Here is a 12,259-nt window from a genome sequence, read left to right on the forward strand (position 1 = left end):
TTACTGATAGTCTATTGGAATGGGAACTCCATTGGCATGGGAGGTTCCTTCTCTTCCCTTCTTAAGATTACTTTAGGACAGAAACCCTTTGCTGAACAATGGAAAGAACTTTGACCTATGCTTAAGCATAGAACAGGAATTTCTTTGAGTCTTGATTGATTTAGAATTGATACAATGGAGATACTTGGAATAAATCTCCACCCTATTCAGTCCTAATAGGATTGAGTAAGGGCTGCAGCCTAGATCAAAATTTAATTATTCCAATCTCTACCATACTCAAGTTAACAGGATTTAGAAAGGGCTGTAGCAAAGGAGTATAGATTTAATCATTTGAAAAATATGACCTTCAAAAGACATGTGCAAAAGCCAGAAACCTCTGGGCGGTCCGGGGTTAAGCGAGAGCCTCCATTGACAGGGAAATTGATGAAGAGTGATTGGTAGATGTGAGGACTGAGGGCAGGCAACTTGGATGGTGTCCTGAAAGATAGGAGGGTCTGGAGACTCGAGAGAGAGGATTGGAGTTTTTGGTCGGTGTGGTTCCTGGGCTCTGAGGAAGCTTGCTCTGAAGGAAGCTGAAGGTGGGGGCCTCTGAGACTGTTTCTCCATTTTGGACACGTGAGTAATAGGGACTGATCTCTTTTCTTTGCCCCAGCTATCTAAGGGCTTGGGCCTTTTGGCCCAGCCTAAACAGAGGGGGTATTTAAGCCCTATTCCCTTCTCTCCCCTTTCTCTCTCTATATATATCTCTAATTCCTTTCTTGCTCCTATTGTAATTAAACTCCAAAAAAGGCTGACGGCTGACTTGAGTTTTTCATTTAGGAATTACATAGCTGATTCCTGGGCGACCTTAAATTAATATATATCAGTCTTTTAAAGTGATTCCCTTGTAACAGCCATAACAAATGAGGAACAGGATGATCACACACACACACACACACACACACACACACACACACACAAAACTGGAAAGACATATGAAGTGATGCCAAGTAAAGTGAACAGAATCAGGAGAATACTGCACACAGTAAAAACAATAATGCATAATGATAAACTGTAAATAATTTAAGTATTGTCAACAAGACAATGATCCAGGACAACTCCAAGAAACTTAAAAAGAAAAAGAGTAACCCCTGCATTAGAAGGAACTGATGGAGCCTGACTGCAGATTGAAGCATACCATTCTTCATTAAAGCCTCCATGAATTTTTCTCAGTGTAAGGAATATGTGTCTTGACCAGTATTTTGTCTATTTTATTTCTTTTTTCAAAGTACCAGCTTCTAGTCTTATTTATTAAAACAATAGTTCTTTGACTTTCAATTTTATTAATTTCTCCTTTAGTCTTCATCTGAGCATTTTTAATTTGTTCTCTTTCTAGTTTTTTAATTTGCATGCCCAATTCATTGACCTCTGCCCTTTTTAATTTATTAATATATGAACTCGAGGATATAAATTTCCCCCTGAGTACTGCTTTGGCTGCATCCCATAGGTTTCGAAAGGATGTCTCATCATTGTCATTTTCTTCAATGAAGTTATTAATTGTTTCTACAATTTGTTCTTTAGCTAACTGGTTTTGGAGAATTGTATTGTTTAATGTCCAATTAATTTTTTATTTACCTCTCCATGTACCCTTACTAATTATTATTTTCATTGCATTGTGATCTGAGAAGGTTACATTTATTATTTCTTCTCTTTTGCACTTGTTTGCAATGTTTTTATGCCCTAATATATGGTCAATTTTTGTGAATGTACCATGTGCTCCCCTTTCTCCCTATTTATTTTTCTCTACATTTCAACTAACTCTAATTTTTCTAAGATTTCATTCATTTCTCTATTTTTTCATTTTTTTTTATTTCATTCATTTTATTTGCCTAGTTTGGATAGAGGAAGTTTCAGGTCTCCCATCAGCATAGTTTTTCTATCTATTTCATCCCTGAGCTCCACTAGTTTCTCTTTTAGAAATTTGGATGTTATGCCATTTGGTGCATACATGTTGAGTACTGATATTTCCTCATTGTCTATACAGCCTTTTATCAGGATGTAATTACCTTCCCTATCTCTTTTAACCAGATTTATTTTTACTTTGGCTTTGTCAGATATCATGATTGTGACTCCTGCCTTCTTTTAATCAGTTGATGCCCAATAGATTTAGTTCCATCCATGCTATTTGCTTGCATTTTATGGGTGAGTTCATTCCATTCACATTCAGACTTATGATATGTGTATTTCCCAGCATTTTGATTTCTACCCCTAGACCTGCTTTTTCTTCTTTCACTATTTCCTTTTGCACTAATGTTTGTTTTTAATCACTCCCCTTACTTCCCAGCCTTATTTTACTTCCCTTTCTACCCCCTCCCTTCTTATTCTCTCCCTTATTTTCTTTGCAGTCTTTTTAAAACTACCCTCAACCTCTCCCTCCCTTGTACTGGTTCCCTCCCCACCTCCATTTGTTACCCTTCTACTTCCCTATGAGGCGCAAATCTATTCTCTGACCCAATGGATTGGATTGTCCTTCCCTCTTTGGATCAATTTCAATGTACGTAAGAGTTGAGTATTTCCTATCTCCAACCTCTTTTTCCTTCCAGTGTATTGATGTTCTCCCCCTTCCTGCCATGAGCTTCTTTGTGACATATAAATTTACCCCCTTTTGTTTCTTTTCCCATTTCTTTTAGTATTGACCTCTTATTTTAGCTCTAGTTGTATATATATATATATATATATATATATATATATATATACACACATGTATATGTATTTGTGCATACATATATCTATATACATATCTATATCTTGTCTTTTCATCCTATAGTTTGTCATTGTTTCCTCTAAGTATAATTATTCTATCTGCCCAGATGATAATAACAATTTGTAAGAGTTACCAGTGACCTCTTTTCTTATAGGGATACTTATCATTTTAACTTATGGGGTCTCTGAAAAAAATTTTTTTGTTTGTTTCTTTTGGTTTGGTTTTCTTTTCCCCTCTTTTTTAATTACCTTTTGATGATTCTCTTGAGTTATATGTTTGGGCATCAAATTTTCTTTTCAGTTCTGGTCTTTTCTTTAAAAATTCTTGGAATTCTTCTATTTTCTTGAATGATCATATTTTCCCCTGTAAGAATATAGTCAGTTTTGCTGGGTAGTTGATTCTTGGTTATAGACCTAGTTCCCTTACTTTCTGGAATATCATATTCCATGCCTTTCGGTCCTTAAGGGTCGATGCAGCCAAATCCTGTGTTATACTCATTGTGGCTCCATGGTATCTGAATGACTTCTTCTTGGCACCTTGTAATAGTTTGTCCTTGGTCTTATAGTTCTTGAATTTGGCTATAACATTTCTGCGTGTTGTCAGTTGGGAATTAAGTACAGGAGGTGATCTGTGGATTCTTTCATCTCTACTTTTCCCTCTTGTTCTAGAACACTGGGGCAATTTTCTTAGATAATTTCCTGTAGTATTATGTCCAGGATTTTTCTTTTGTCATGGTCCTCTAGTAGACCAGTGATTCTTAAGTTGTCTCTCCTAGAGTGATTTATTAAATCTTCTGTTTTGTGAATGAAATACTTCATATTTTCCTCAATTTTTTTCATTCTTTTGATTTTATTTTATAGTGTCTTGCTGCTTTGTGAGGTCACTTAATTCTACTTGTTGTATTCTGGTTCTTAAAGACTGGATTTCATCCCTGACTTTTTGGTTATCCTTCTACTTCTGGAATGGTTTTCTTTGAAGGTCATCTTTCATTCTCTTCATCTCACCTCTCATCTCCTTTGCCTCATCTCTCATCTCCTTTGCCTCATTGTTTCAACTTCTTTGCCTCATCTTTAATCTCCTTTGCCTCATTTTCAAGCTGGTTGATTTTGACTTTCAAGACACTATTTTCTGTTTCCAGATGACTTATCTTAGTTTTTAAGTTCTTTTCCCAGTTGTCTTCAGCTGCTTTTAATTGTGTTTTGAATTGTATTTTGAGTTCTTCCAAAGCCTGTTTCCAATTTGCTGGAATTTCTATGTTTTTGCTTGATGTTCCTTCATCCTCCTCTGTTCCATTTGCTCTTTGTTCATTGCCTGTATAGAAGCTGTCAACTATAATTTCTTTTTTCTTTTTCTGTTGTTTGCTCATATTTACCCCTTCTTTACTCCCCATAGTTGTCTGTGCTCTTGCTCCTCTCGTTTTTTGGTTTTTTAGTCTTCTGTCAGGCTCCCCTCTTGGATCTTAGTCAGGATATCTCTCAATGCAGTCTCTGGGGGAGGGGTGTTAGAGCTTGAGCTTCCCTGTCATCTAGAGGCTTTTGATGGGAATAAGTTCAGCTGGGTTGGGCTGGATGTGCCCTGAGGCCAAAACCTCCTGGAAGGTGGGAACAATATGGAGGATCTCCACTGATATGATCAGGCTACCACTCTGCACTTCCTCGACAGCTCCTTCCCCACCAACTGTGTTTGAAGGTCTTAGCCTGGCACAGCCCTGCCCACAAGGTATTCCCTCAAGACCAGCTCCTTTGCCTACCCAGAGGTTCCTGCTGCTGCTGGAGGTTTATTGCTCTAGGGGAGGGGGGTTTCTGGGACCTTCCTTCTTCCTTTCCCTTAAACCTGAGTGTTCTTGAATTCTGGCTTTGTGTGTGTGGGGGGGCTTACCTTTTGAACTGAGTCCAGCAGGGCAGGGTAGTTTGTTCTGTCTTGTTGTTAGATTTGATTTTCAGTTCCCTAGAAGTGTTCAGTTTATAATTGGTAAGAAAGGATTTTCAGAGGTCTGAAATTTTGCTGCCTCTATGCCGCCATCTTGACTTCACCTCCCATTATTTGATATTCTGTGTAAATGATTTGCTTTAGAAATAGGGATGCTTTGTTTGAAGCAATGTCATTGCCACATATTTAATAAGTCATTGTAGACGAGTCTCTTAGTCCTTTTACATTGACAAACTTCATTTTAGAATATGAAAAAGGTCTGATCTACATCATATTCAGAGTTTAGGGTTGTGATACAAGTTTTTATTTTCTAAAATATTTATTGTAGGCATGAGATTTTCATCTTTAATTCTTCCCAAATTATGTTTGTTTTACTTTTTATACATTCCACTGTCCTTGGATAAAAAAGAGATAGATAATCAAAGACAATGATTAGGAAAAGAAGTCTTTCCTTAGGCACCAGAGTACCATCAAATCTCCTGTTTTCCTACACTGTTCTTAAGTAAGTTACCAAGAATGTGTCTCATACTTTCTTGAAGTAGTTTGGAGAGCAGCAAGAGTAGCAAGAATTACATTTTTGTTAATCCAAACCAATTCAATAAACATTTAACATTCACTTCATTCAGGGCACTGTGCAAGTCTGTAAAAATACCCAGGTGGGATTTAAAAAAATATTGATCTTCCATAATAGAACAGTGTTTCTGTTTTTCCTCACACCCAATATGGAAAGACAGGAAACCTGACCTAGGACCTGATTATCCTGATTTCCCTGACAGTCTCCAGATAATCTAAGGAAGCAAAAACTTGATAAATTATTGAGGACGAGTAGAGTCATATATTCTTCACCATATCCTTCCCTGATGACCAGATGGATTTTCATTTTCAGATGAGGAGAAGAGAAGTTTCATAATATATGTGTAACATATCTTTGGTATGTTTGGGAAAAGTAATCCTCCTTTTTGTCAGTAGTTTATTGAACTATGAGGACTCATTCTTCCTAAATATCAACTTTGAACTAAAAGCGTGCTTATGGCAGGGCTGTCACTATTTTTTAAGGATTTATTCTCTTCTAGGCATCTTCTACAAGGTATAATTTTGTATGTAAGAGAGAAAGTGTGTTATTGGGGATACAGAGACTGGGTGAGAATCAGGAATACCTGAGCAAAAATCTTGCTTTTAACAAACACCATTCAACTGTGGGTAAATCGCTGAACTTCTTAGTGTCTCAGATAACTCTCTAAGGTAAAAAGTAGCATAGAAAATTCTAATTTACATTAGTAGAAGGAAGTTTCTTTTTGGAAGAAACTTGCATCAATGAAATCACACGTCTGGAGCAAATAAGTAATAATATTGGAAACTGCAGAACTTAATAGGTCTGATGTATATGGAGATTTCAGGGAAGTGAGTACCTTTGGTATGAGGGTTTGCTGAGATCTTTCCAGAGCTGTTTTCCTAGTTTGGTATCTATCTGACATCCAGCTCTCACCTATGGCTCCAAGAAGTTATATAGCATGAGTAGAGGACACATTCCACTAAATTGTTTTAGCAGGCAGGTTAAACCAGTTGAAGGTAAGCCACAGACCTCAAACCCATGAATGAGTTAGAGGAGGGCTAACCCCAGGAATATGAAGACTTCCCCTAGTGGAAAAGGCAGAGGATAATAATTTGTCCCAATGACAATGAAGATGACTGAAGCAGAGTTTGGTTAGACATAAAAGAAACTAAGGTAATCCATTGCATCCCAAGTCATAACCATTTATTTTGACATTTATCTTGATAATAGATGTCAATGAATCTGGAATAAGAATGAGGCCAAAAATTTTTGCTATTATGTTTCCCTTAAATCCAATTTATGAACAAATCAAAAAACATTATAGGTGATGTCATTTTGGTCCTTTTCAAATATTAAGAACAACAATTGACAAACAAAGTACAGAGGAACCTGCCTTTGCATACCTGGTAGTACTCATTAACTTGGGAAAACAAATTATGATTTATTAGTTTTTTGCTCTTAGAAAAGCTAGATGTATATATTTTCCTGTTATTTAGAGAAAGTTGAATATTTTTTCTAAATTGAGGCTATTTATTGTGCCAATATTCACTGAATTTTGAATGTAAAATTTCATTGATTGTTAAGACCTCTGGTATCAGTATGTGATGAGAGAATTTGAAAACCAGTGTGAGATATAATGATTTTTTGATTTGTACCACCAGGTGGCACATCCAACAATTAGATTGGTTGCTGTAAAATAGTTTTACCATTCAATAATCTCTGGTTATACTTCCATGGTAAGGATACTGAGATTCAGCTTTACATAATAGACATGCCTGGGTTTCCCTCAATCCATTCGTGTTGTTCAGTCATTTTCAGACATATCTGACTGTTAATGACTACATTTGGAGTTTTCTTGGCAAATATCCTGTAATGGTTTGTCATTTCCTTCTCCAGCTCTTTAATAGGTAAGGGAATTAAGGCAAATAGGATTAAGTGACTTACCGTGGGTCACACCACTAATAAGGGCCAGTAATGTATCAACTGCACTATCTAATTACCCACCAATTATTCCATAATATCTGTACATTTTACTCTGAGTTTCATATCTCCTAAGTGTGCACTCTCCTTCATTCTTAGAGAACTATCATTCCAAGTGCGATTTTAATGGTAAAGAGGTCAAAGTTTCTAAGATTGGATAAAAAAAATAAAGAAGTGTAAGAGTGAAAAAAGTGCACAGATTTTTATACCTTTGCCTTCCCTTGATTCATAAATAAATGTTTTGCTAAGAACAAACCTATAATATATGACAGTAGTCTTCAGCAGAACTCAATTTCTCCCTCTTCTCCAATCTATCATCTTTTTTAGCAACATTGGACCCAGTTCCCCAAAGTTTTAATGCTGGTTTCTTGATTTCTCAGAGCACCCCACTAAAATGGCCAGTCCATGGTAATCTAGTCCCTGAATGATGTTTACACTTTAAATGTGATATTCTATCTCCCCTATATAAATTCCATTTAGCTGTGATGAAGTAAACTGATTGAAACCACAAGTTCACATTAAAATACTAATAAGGGTTTAAAAAGAAATACATGTTAAATTCTATTCATTCTCTTAAAGGCACATTTGCTCCCTCCCCTCCTCCAGCAAAATACAGTTAGAACCAACAAACTTTTATTTCCAAAAAGCATTTATCTTAAATTGAATCTTATATTTTTTATTCTATTTTATATTATTTTAGGAGAGTACCATAATTCTTTTAGAAATTAAAAGAACTAGATTTCCAGGGATGGAACCAAAATGGTGGAGTAATCCTCAGCAGCTCTGTGCCACCATGAGAATCCTCTCCAACCAATGATTGAAATATCACTACAAAATGAATACAGGAACAAAAGAACCAACAAGGACACAGAGTGAACCAACTTTGAAGAAAAGGAAAACCCAAAAGGTAGGCAATGAACATCTGGGGCACTCGGGTGAGAGAAGAGCAGACCAAGCAAGAAGCTATAGCAAGGAGGGAAGAGCAAGCTAAGAGCAAACCACAGCCTGACACACACCCCGCATCTGAAGCCCAAGGTTCAGGAACCTATGTTTGAGCCAACATCTAGACTGATGAGCAAATAGAGGTAAAAGTCAACCTATACCCCTTGAAATTTCAAACCTGTGAAGTCCAGAGCCCCAGCCCAGGGAATTCTAGTCTGGGACAATTTGCACTTTGGGGTAGATGATAGTACTAAGAACTAATTATTGATCTTTTTACCTAAAGCTCAGAGGGATCTCCACAACAGGAAAATCAAGGGTAAGAATGATTGAATCAAGTACACAGCAAGGCCAAAAATTTGAAATTAAGCCTGAAGCTAGTACTCAATCAGTACCTAACCTGATCAAGATCAGAGTGAGATAAAAATCATACCTAAGCCTGAGGCAAGTTTTTAAGCTATCATCATCACAAGGGTCAATTGAATTAGAAGGGGGAGGGAGGTCTCACAGCTCTCAGCCCTCAGACCATCACATCACCCCCAAGCCTACCTATAATTAGATATGAAAAATGGGCAAACAACAAAAAAACCACCTAACTCTAAAGAATTTGTATGGAGACAAAGATCAAGGTATAGAAACAGAAGGGGACAGTAAAAGCAAAGGAAACACACCCAAAGTCCAAAAGAAAAATAGGATTGGACACAGATTCAGGAAGAACTCAAAATGGACTTCAAAAACCAATTAAGAGAGGCAAAGGAAAAAGTGGGAAAGAAAAATGAAAGTGATGCAAGAAGAAATGAAAGTGATACAAGGAGAAAGAAAAGTGATGCAAGAAGAAATGGACCAACTGAAAAAGGAGAATGAAAAACTGACAGAGGAAAACCAGGTTTTAACAACCAGAATTGACCATCTAGAAAGCAATGATTTCAAGAAAAAATCAAGAACAATAAAAAAATCAAAGGAATGAAAAAATGTAGCAAAACATGAAATATTTTATTACAAAAATAACTGACCTTGAAAATAGATGTAGGAGAGACAATTTAAGAATTATTGGACTATCTAAAAGCCACAATCAAGGAAAAAACCATGAATATATTATAAGAAATTATCAAAGATAACTGCCCAGAGATCCTTGAAAAAGAAAATAAAATTGAAATTGAAAGAATTCAGATATCACCTCCAGAAAGAAATCCTCAACTGACAACTTCCAGGAATATAACAGCTAAATTCAAGAGCCACAAAACCAAGGAAAAAATACTTCAAGTAGACAGAAAGAAAACATTAAAATGTCATGGAGCTACAATCAGGATCACACTGGACCTAGTGGCTTCTATATTAAAGGATCAAAAGGCATGGAACATGATATTCAGGAAGGCAAAATATTTGTGTTTACAACCCAGAGTCACCTATCCAGCAAAACATGGTATATACTTTCAGGGGTAAAATGGACATTCAATAAGATAGAAGATTTGTAAGTATTCCTGAGGAATAAGTCAGACCCAAACAAAAAACTTGAAGTCCAACTAGAAGACACAAGAGAAACCCAAAATGGAAAATAAGAAAGAGAAAATTTAAGGGACTCATTAAGGTCAAAATGTTTATATATATATATATAAAGAATATTTCTGTAATTCTCAAAAATTATGCTTAATAGTAGAGAAGATAGAAGGAATTTACTCAGAAAGAGGGTGAAGAAATAAACTTAGCCTGGTGATATGGAACATATGTAAATGTGATGATATGGAACAATATGTATGTATGATATGATATGTATGCATATGAATGACATGCAAAAAATTTAATCAAAGATTGAAAGAGAGGGTTGCACTGAGAGAAAAAGAAGGGAAAGATAGAATGGGGTAAATTTTATAACGAGGATTAGTGTCACAATGGGCAATGCTTAAACTTTACTCTCATTGTAAAGTAATAAGAGAGGGTAAAACAAGTATATTCAGAGGGATATAGAATTCTATCTTACCCCACAGAGAAGTAGAAGGGGAATAAGACGAGGGAAGTGTGAGGTAATTGGAGGGAGGGGGAAGTAAGGATGTGACAAAAAGCAAAACACTGGTGGAAAAGAACAGAGAGAAATGGAATAGAGCTAAATTTAAAGGGGATAATACAATGGTGGGCAATACACAGTTAGTAATCCTAACACTGAATGTGAATGGTCTGAACTAACCCACTAAAGAAAAGCAGATAGCAGAGTGGATTAAAAACAAGAATACTCTTATATGTTGTTTTCAAGAAACACATTTGAGGTAAGGTGACACACACACAGATTCAAGGTAAAAGGTTGGAGCAGAATTTATTATATATCATATAAAGTAAAAAAAAAGCAAGAATAGCAATCATGATATCAGACAAAGCTAAAGTAAAAACTGATCTGATTAAAAGAGATGAGGAAGGAAATTAAATTTTGCTAAAAGGTACTATGAACAAAGAAGTAAAATGTCATTACTAAACATTTATGCACCAAATTGCATAGTGTCTAGATTTCTAAAGAAAAAATCAAAGGAGCTCAAGGAAAAAATAGATAGCAAAACAATACTAATAAGGGATCTCACCTTCCCTGATAGAACTAGATAAATAGAACCAAAAAATAAATGAGAAAGGATAGAATTAAATTAAATGCTTGAACAATTAGAGTTAATAGGCATCTGGAGAAAAATAAATAGGAATAATAAAGAACATATTAGTACACATACAAAGATAGATCATGTAGCAGAGCATAGAAATATTGCAGAGAAATGCAGAAAAGCAGAAATAATAAATACAACTTTCTCAAATCAAAATGTGATAAAATTATACTTAACAAGGGTCCATGGAAAGGCAAATTTAAAATTAATTGGAAACTAAATAATTTTTCAAAACTGATTGATCAAAAAAGGAATGAGAAATAATTATGGACTTCATTAAAGAGAATGACAATTAGGAGACATCACATCAAAACCTATGGATATAGCCAGAGCAGTATGAAGGGGAAAATTTATATCCCTGAGTGCCCATAGCAACAAAGTAGAGAGGGAAGAGATCAGTGAATTGGGCTTATGACTTAAAAAATTAGAAAGAGAACAAATTAAAAATCCCCACATACAAACTAAATTGTAAATCCTAAAAATTAAAGGAGAAATTAATAAAATTGAAAGTAAAAGAACTATTGAACTTATAAATAAGACTAGAAGCTGGTACTTTGAAAAAACAAATAAAAGAGATAAAATCCTGGTTAATATAATTAATTTCCAATTAGTTTTTGATTTGGTTTTCCATGTACCATTACTGATCATTATTTTTATTGCCTTGTGGTCTGAAAAGGCTGTATTTATTATTTCTGCTTTTCTGCATTTGTGTGCCGTGTTTCTGTGACCTAATGTATGGTCAATCTTTGTGAATGTGCCATGTGGTGCTGAGAAGAAGGTGTATTCCTTTTTATCCCTATTTATTTTTCTCCATATGTCTATTAATTCTAATTTTTCTAAGGTTTCGTTCACTTCTTTTACCTCTTTCTTATTTATTTTTTGATTTGATTTATCTAAATTTGATAATGGTTGGTTCAAGTCTCCCACTAATATGGTTTTACTGTCTATTTCTTCCTTCAATTCTCCTAGTTTCTCCATTAGAAATTTGGGTGCTATATTATTTGGTGCATATATGTTGATTAGTGATATTTCCTCATTATCTAAAGTCCCTTTTAACAAAATATAATAACCTTCCCTATCCCTTTTGATCAGGTCTATTTTTGCTTTGGCTTTATCAGATATCATGATTGCCACTCCTGCCTTCTTTCTGTCACTTGAGGCCCAGAAGGTCTTACTCCATCCTTTAATTCTGACCTTGTGGGTGTCTACCCACCTAATGTGTGTTTCTTGGAGACAACATATGGTAGGGTTTTGGATTCTAATCCATTCTTCTATTTGTTTACGTTTTATGGGTGAGTTCATCCCATTCACGTTCAATGTTATGACAGTCACTTGTGGACTCCCTGGCATTTTGATATCCTTCCCTAATTCTGACCTTTCTTCTTCAGCTCTACCTTTTAGTCCAGTGATTTACTTTAAATCAGTCCCCCTTGTATTTCCCTTTCTACCCCCCTCCCTTCTTATTCCCTCCCTTAT

The sequence above is a fragment of the Monodelphis domestica genome, chromosome 5, assembly GCF_027887165.1.
Source record: "Monodelphis domestica isolate mMonDom1 chromosome 5, mMonDom1.pri, whole genome shotgun sequence".
Lineage (NCBI taxonomy): Eukaryota > Metazoa > Chordata > Mammalia > Didelphimorphia > Didelphidae > Monodelphis > Monodelphis domestica.